This window comes from Camellia sinensis, chromosome 2, assembly GCF_055761805.1.
Source record: "Camellia sinensis isolate YWXY chromosome 2, ASM5576180v1, whole genome shotgun sequence".
NCBI lineage: Eukaryota > Viridiplantae > Streptophyta > Magnoliopsida > Ericales > Theaceae > Camellia > Camellia sinensis.
In genome coordinates, this window is record NC_138962.1 from 180061629 (window position 1) to 180070317 (window position 8689).

The window sequence follows — 8689 nt, forward strand, 5'->3', positions numbered from 1 at the left end:
AAAATTTGTACCATTTGTGAAGTATGGAAGTGGTTTTATGTGTTATTGATACAGCACCAAAATGTGTATCCATCATGAATTGCGAAAGTATTTTAGTAATGAGATGTAACCTCATTAAATTGCTCGGCTAGGTTCTGAGCCTTGTTTTCAAACTTAAAGTTGAGTAAGAAACGGAAAATGTGATGACATGAGTTGGAGTATAAGTGTGAACCATCTATCCAACGCTATCATTTTAGTCATTGTTTATAGTTGGTTTAATATATTTCTACTAGGCTGTGACTCACCCTATATGGGACATTATTTTTAGGTACAGGTAGCATGCCACCTCTAAGGACGTAGCTTAGGAGGCTTGAGGCTATTGGATTCTTTTGTTGTTTTGTTGTATTAAATGTATATCAAGCCAAGGGCTTTCTTTGTATAGAGTTAGTACTCTCTTTTTGTAACCAAGTGTTGACTTGGAAAGTTGTAAGCCCATAGGGCATTTACCTTTTATGTCAACATGTAATACATTTTGTAAGGACTACTCTGATGAAATATATTTATGCCTTATTCTCTTACGTTTAAGCATGCTATTGTTGGATGATTATGGGTTTATTTTGAGGGCGTTACAACTTGATATCAGAGCGTACTGGGTTTGAATACTTTGGGTATGTGAAAAGTGATTAGTATCACAATGGGTTTGTCTCGCTTGTTAGAGACTTATGTGTGACAGTATGTGTCTATTTGATAACATGTTTATGTGACTACTTGGGTATGGGATTTAGTTTCTAGGATGTTGATTGGATCCTTGGGTTTCTGTAAGTCTTGTTGGAAAAGCACTTGATCAATGCTGTTTCTAACCGGAACTCTAGTAACGCCTCGGGACTATCATTGTCCGAAAATGAAATTCGTAAGTGCTTATGTGTTTATGTGTTTACGTGGAGTGAATTAAAATTGTCCATGTATTAGGACGTGAGTGTTATAGCTTCGGCGCATTTGTGAATGTGCTAACGTTCTTCGTTACCTTTATTAGGATGTCAGGACGAGGACGAGGAGGTAGACGTGGTAGGCATGGTAGGCAGGAGATACCTTTACCAGATGATAATCCGGCGCAGCAGGAGGGGGTTGGCCAGGCCAATGTGGCCGAGCTAGCAGGTCAGGAGGCTATGGGCGCTTTAGCCCGTGGGATAGCCGATAATTTGAGGGAGTCTATGGGTATTGTCAGAGCTGAGAATCCAGTGTAGGCCTCGGTTGTTGATGCAGGGCTTTCCTTCTTGAAGAGGGAGTTCTTCCGGTCTAATCCAGACGAGTTTATTGGGGATCCGAAGGAGCCACTGAAGGCTGACGAGTGGTTAGAGCAAATGAGTAAGACGTTCGAGATGCTTGGCATCGAGGACGGAGCATTGAAAGTGACCTTGGCATCTTTCCAGCTTAAAGGGGGTGCGGGTCAGTGGTGGAAATACATGAGGGGCCGTATTTGTGGCACGTGGGAGGCTTTTGTAGAGGCTTTCCAGGAGAAGTATTTGTCTCCAGCAGTCAGGGAGAAGTTGAGAGAACAGTTTTGCCAACTCAAGCAGCTGAGTTTGTCTGTGGCCGAGTTTGAGGCTGCTTTTATTAGTTTGTCCAGGTTTGCACCTGAACTTGTGGCGTCCGAGGAACGCCGTTGCATCGAGTTTGAGAAGAAGTTGAGGCACGGCCTCAAGATGAGAGTTGGGGGTTCTATGACCCGAGATTATGGGCGCCTGGTTGATGCTGTAGCCCATATGGAGATCATGATGCAAGAAGAGGAGGAAAGGCAGAAAGGCTCGAAGAGGAGTCAGGATGGTCAGGGTGATGGTAGGAGACATAGGGGTTCTAACCCTCAGCAATCTCAGGGTGGTGTTACTAGATCGACTTTTCCAGTGCCGAGTGCAGGCTCGGGGAGAGGCAATCAGGGAGATTTCACTTGTTACAAGTGTGGTCAGCTGGGCCACAAAGCTTCGGTTTGCCCACAGAGGGGAGGAGGTCAGCGAGCTGCTTCTTCTTCGGCTCGACCTCAGGGCCAGAGTCAGGGCAGAGGCCAGTCTTTGTCTTGCTATCAGTGTGTTCAGCCTGGGCACCTGAAGAGGTTTTGCCCACAATTGAGTGCCACTTCGGGAGCGTCTAGTTCTAGGCAGACGTAGGGTTTTCAGCCAGCTCAGTCTGTGCAGGCTTCGAGGGCCAATCCGGGAGCTTCGTCGTCCCAGTCTGTGCAGTAGTCGTATGCTCCAAGGGGTGAGCAGGTGGATCAGGGGCCTATTGGGTGCGTGTATGCTGTTACCGCGCAAGACCTAGTACCGGTTCCATCTGTTGTGCGAGGTACTTTTCTGTTTTGCAACTTGGTTGCTAGTGTGCTGATTAATACGAGTGCATCTCATTCCTTTGTATCTGCTGCATTTGTATCTGTTTTGGAATTGGAGTTGGCACAGTTAGCATGTCCTATATGTGTTGTATCACCTGTTGGGGGTGAATTGATTTTGAAACAAGGATGTAGAGATTGTGATATAGAGGTCGCCGATCGCAGGCTTCCATTTCCTTTTGTAGTTATGCCCATGAAGGGTTTTGATGTTATTTTGGGTATGAATTGGCTATCGTCATACCGGGCTGTTATTGATTGCTACCGCCAGAGGGTCACAGTATGTACCCCGAGCGGAGTGTTTCCATTTCTTGGGAGATCGGGTTGGTAGTGTGTTGCCACCGGTATATGATTCGCGAGGGCGGAGTGAGCTTCGTGGTCATCTTGCTAGCCTTATGAGAGGTGAGTGTGATGAGACCCAGGTTGTATTGCCGAGGGTGATTTGTGAGTATTTGGATGTTTTTTCCGAGGATCTCGTTAGTTTGCCACCTCACCGAGAGATAGAGTTCTCTATTGATTTAGTGCCCGGCACGGCGCTGATTTCTATGGCACCTTATCGTTTTGCCGAGTTGAGTGAGTTGAAGATTCAGCTCCAGGAGTTGCTGGATAAGGGCTTTATTCGCCCTAGTGTTTCGCCATAGGGAGCACCGGCCCTCTTTGCTAAAAATAAAGATGGTGCCTTGAGACTTTGTATCGACTACCGGAAATTGAATCGGGCTATGGTCAAGAATAAGTACCCTATGCCCCGTATAGATGATTTGTTTGACCAGTTGAAGGGTTCCCGTTGTTTCTCTAAGATAGACTTGAGATCGGGTTACCACCAATTGAGGGTCAGGGAGGAGGATATTCCAAAGACAGCATTCCGTACGCGGTATGGCCACTATGAGTTTCTGGTGATGCCATTTGGGCTCACCAATGCACCGGCGGTCTTTATGGACTTGATGAACTGGATCTTCCGAGAATTCTTAGATCGCTTTGTGGTCGTCTTCGTGGACGACATTCTGATTTATTCGCCTTCTAAAGAGGAGCACGAGAAATACTTTAGAGTGGTGCTTGAATTGCTTAGAGCCCATAGGCTGTATGCCAAGTTTGGGAAGTGTGAGTTCTGGCTAGGGGAAGTCAAGTTCTTAGGCCATGTGGTATCCGGGGAAGGGGTGTCTGTTGATACATCCAAGGTAGAGGCAGTGCAAGATTGGGCACAGCCTAAGAGTGTTTTTGAGATCCGCAGTTTTTTGGGATTAGCTAGGTATTACCGCAGGTTTGTGAAAGATTTCTCCAGGCTAGCTTCGCCGTTGACTAGATTGACGCGGAAAGGGGTCAAGTTTGTATAGAGTGAGACTTGTGAAAAGTCGTTCAAAGAGTTGAAAGTTAGATTAACCACCGCTCCAGTTTTGATTATTCTGGAGAGAGGTTTGGGTCATGCAGTTTATTGTGATGCCTCACGAGAGGGTTTGGGTTGCGTGTTGATGCAAGAGGGGAAAGTGGTTGCCTATGGCTCACGTCAATTGAAAATACACGAGAAGAATTACCCTACACATGACCTTGAGTTAGCAACAGTGATATTTGCCTTGAAGATTTGGAGGCACTACCTTTATGGTGAGAGGTTCGAGGTGTTCTCGGACCATAAGAGTTTGAAGTACCTGTTGACACAGAGGGACTTGAATTTGAGGCAGAGAAGGTGGATGGAGTTCATTGAGGACTGCGACTTTAAGTTGCACTATCACCCGGGAAAGGCCAATGTAGTGGCCGATGCCCTTAGCAGGAAATCCATTAGTGATGTAGCTTGTATAGCCATCCGGGAGTGGGAGATGTTGGGTGCACTTGGCGAGTTTGATTTACTTCTGGGCGAATCCGTTGAGGCTGCGGCCTTGTTTTCTGTTGTTGCGCAGCCTATACTTGTGACTTGAGTGTTAGAGGCACAAAGAGGTGACCTTGAGGTAGGATCCCTCCGAGAGAAGATCTCCAGTGGGAAGGTTGAGAAGGGTTTGACGGTGTATCCCGACCTGAGTGAGATACCGAGACCGTTTGTTTGTGCCGGAGTCTTATCGAGAGGAGGTACTTCGAGAGTTTCACCATTCACGCCTTGCGGTGCATCCGGGAGGCACTAAGATGTATCGTGATTTGGGTCGCCAGTTTTGGTGGCGGGGTATGAAGAAGGATGTGGCAGTTTTCGTTTCTAAGTGCCTTACTTGTCAGCAAGTGAAGGCCGAGTATCAGAGGCCAGCGAGTTTGTTACAACCCTTGCCTATTGCCGAGTAGAAGTGGAAGTGGGAGCATGTTACTATGGACTTTGTTGTAGGTCTTCCGAGGACTCAGTGGGGTAGTGATGCTATTTGGGTGGTTGTAGACCGGTTGACTAAGTCGGCGCACTTTATCCCTATGCGCGTGAGAGATTCGGTAGATCATCTCCTCGACTTGTATATTCAGGGACATAGTGAGGTTGCACGGGGTCCCAGTGACGATCGTCTCAGATAGAGACCCTCGTTTTACTACTAGGCTGTGGCAGAGTTTGCAGAGTGCCTTGGGCACTAAGTTGACCTTTAGTACGGCTTATCACCCTTAGACTGACGAGCAGTCCGAGCGTACTATTCAGATCTTTGAGGATATGCTTCAAGGTTGTGTCCTTGACTTTAGTGGGACGTGGGAGAGACACTTGCCCTTGGTGGAGTTTGCCTACAACAACAGCTTTCAGTCGAGTATCGGTATGGCACCGTTTGAGGCCTTGTATGGCTGACCGTGTAGGTCTCTAGTTTGTTGGGCTGAGGTGGGTGATGCACCTTTGTTGGGCCCGGAGTTGGTGAGGGAAACGATGGAGAAAGTTGAGCTTATCTGTAGGAGGCTTGTTACAGCCCAGAGTCGCCAAAAGAGTTATGTCAACCGTAGGAGGAGGCCTTTGGCTTTTGAGACTAGTGATCATGTTTTTCTGAAAATATCACCTAGGCGAGGTCTGATGAGGTTTGGGAAGAGTGGGAAGTTATGCCTTCGGTTTATTGGTCCCTTTGAGATCCTTGAGAGGATTGGGGAGGTTGCTTACCGTTTGGCTTTGCCACCGCAGTTGTCTGGGGTTCATGATGTATTTCACGTTAGTATGCTTCGGAAGTACAAGCCGGATCCCTCACACGTGTTGGATTGGACCAACTTAGAGGTAGATGAGGATGCCTCGTATGAGGAAAGACCGGTTCGAGTCTTGGATAGGCGGGATCAAGTCTTGCGAGGCAAGACCTTTCCCTTGGTAAAGGTTTTGTGGAAACATCACGGAGTGGAGGAAGCCACTTCGGAACGTGAGGCAGATGTCCGTGAGAATTATCCGGACTTGTTTGTTGATGTATAATCATGTATTGAGATTTTATAATATTGTTGAACTTTAAGAGCATTATATATGTCTTAAGTTGTAAAACATGGTATATGTTTTGGTTTATGGAATTATGTTTTGGAACTTGCCTTAAAATGGAAGTTTAATGTAACATTGTATATGTTGAATGTATTGTAGAAATGGAAATATATCATGAATATTGAATATGATATAGAATTGTGGAATGTGGTATTGAAATTTGTGAAATTTCAAGGAATGCATAACTATAATGCATGTTGTGGAAAATGTTGTAAATTGCTTCTTGAAAAGAGATGAGATGACCGGTAATGGGTCGAGTTGTTAAATTTCGCATTGTAATAATGTTGGGAATTGAGAAGATCTTGTTTTTTTTGAAAAACTGGTATTTAATTTGGGGGACGAAATTCTTTAAGGGGAGAAGGTTATAGCGATCCCGGTTTTCCCTTTCTGTATTTGTTGTACTCCGGACTTTGGTTCTGTGGAGTTAGTGGTTGTACACCTTGTTATCATCCTTTAATTCTATATGTTTGAGTTTTAGGATGTGTTGGGCGTATTTCGAATAGGTAGGTTGAGTTTTGGTCTAAAGTGTAGTTGCCCAGGTTTTTGATGTTACGATCGAGCGGGTCATTCTGCGCTCGAGCAGAGTTTGGTTTTTGGTTGTCCGCTCGAGCGGGCCTTCTTGCGCTCGCGCGAGATTTACACACTCCTAGTATTTTGTGCCTCTGCAAAACTTCTGCAGGTGTGTTTTTCACGCTCGAGCGGGTTTCTTTACGCTCGAGCGGGTATATTGGCGCTTGAGCAGGTAGTGCTTTGTCTGTCAAAGTTCTGGGAGGGGAAAATCTACGCTCGAGCGGACTGGTTTTCGTGCTCGAGCGGATGATTTTTATTCTTGTGTCTTGGAGCTCGAGCGGGCCTTCTTGCGCTCGAGCGTGTCTAGATTTTTGTGCTTGATGCTCGAGCGTTCTATTCTTCGCTCGAGCGGGTCATACGTATATCAGTTGGCAGCTGGGCATTTTTGAATCACTTTTTACACTTCCTCTCTCTCTCTTACTTTTCCAAAATCGATTTTGAGAGCTCCTCTCTCTAGAATCTCCCTTCTCTCTAGGGTTTGATCTAGCTAGAGTGTCTCACTACCTTGTTGTCTTTGCAAAAAGTGTGTTGATCGTCGATGGCTATGTTTTGATTCAAGAAATTGTTGAGTTTGAGCACTTTGTATTTCTTCTTCTCCATTTGAGCTCTAACTTCGAGGTAGGGATATCCTACTCCATCTTATGAGCTTTGTCTTTGAATTTTGGCATTTTGATATGTTGGGGTCATTGGGTAATTTTGTGAAAGTTTGGGGTCATTGTGTAATTTTTCAAAAGATGGGGTTTCAAACATATAAACCTTTATGTATGCAATACATTGGAAAATGGACTCAGTGTTGAATTATTGATGAAAATGGAACCTTAGGGTTGGTGTTGTAATTATGGGAAAAAACCCTAATTGTTGATAAATTAATTTGTATAATTAATTTTGGGAAATGAGAAATTGAATAGGAAATATTCAAATTGGAAAGGTATGGGATTAAAGGGTGGAGTTGGATTAATTTATCGCTCACCTAGACAAATATTGATATGTTATCCATTTGATGCATTTATTTCCTGTTTAGAGATAATTGCTTTGGGCTATCGGTGGAGGATAGTCTTGATTGTTGTAGACAATGCATGATGATTAGGCAAACTAAAATCAATGGAATGTGCCATCGAATATGACGGTTGGAATAATACATAAACCTTATGTATTGATTGATTGTGTGTATGATAATTGTTTATATGCACTATGTTGTGTGGGAGGAGATAGGGGATGTACTCTACGGTTTAGGGGAAGATAGGGGATGGATCTCTAAACCGGAAGTTATTTTCCATTGATACAGCACTACAATGTGTATCATATGTGAAGTATGGAAGTGTTTTTGTTATATGGATACAGTACTAAAATGTGTACCATTTGTGAAGTATGGAAGTGGTTTTATGTGTTATTGATACAGCACCAAAATGTGTATCCATCATGAATTGCGAAACTATTTTAGTAATGAGATGTAACCTCATTAAATTGCTTGGCAAGGTTCTGAGCCTTGTTTTCAAACTTAAAGTTGAGTAAAAAACGGAAAATGTGATATGACATGAGTTGGAGTATAAGTGTGAACCATCTATCGAATGCTATCATTTTAGTCATTTTATAGTTGGTTTAATATATTTCTACTGGGCTGTGGCTCACCCTATATGGGACATTATTTTTAGGTACAGGTAGCATGCCACCTCCAAGGACGTAGCTTAGGAGGCTTGAGGCTATTGGATTCTTTTGTTGTTTTGTTGTATTACATGTATATCAAGCCAAGGGCTTTCTTTGTATAGAGTTAGTACTCTCTTTTTGTAACCAAGTATTGACTTGGAAAGTTGTAAGCCCATAGGGCATTTACTTTTGATGTCAACATGTAATACATTTTGTAAGGACTACTCTGATGGAATATATTTATGCGTTATTCTCTTACGTTTAAGCATGCTATTGTTGGATGATTATGGGTTTATTTTGAGGGCATTACACCATTCGTAGGAGAAAATCTACTGTTTTTAGTCTGCCTTTCCATGCTAGCCAACCAAAAAATTGGATTCTATGGGGGGAGAGGGGGGAATGTACTTCACCCATACCAATTTACTAGATGAAAGAGGTGTGCCAAACCCAACTGTCAGAAAATTATACAAAAATAAAATTGTAAAAATACCTATTTTTGAGGTAGTCCAAACCAGTTTATCTTCTGTCTCTGACTTGATTGCAGGAGTTGCCTCTAAAAGGGCTAACATTCTAGTAACCTCCACCCTTTCCCAATCATATAGCTCCTTTTTGAACTGAAACACCCACTCTCCTACAACGTCATTCCTTGTCAGCATTGAATTTAAGGACTCTCCCTTATTAACTACCAACCTATGTAGAAGTGGGAATTCCTCTTTCAGACAAGTGAGAGA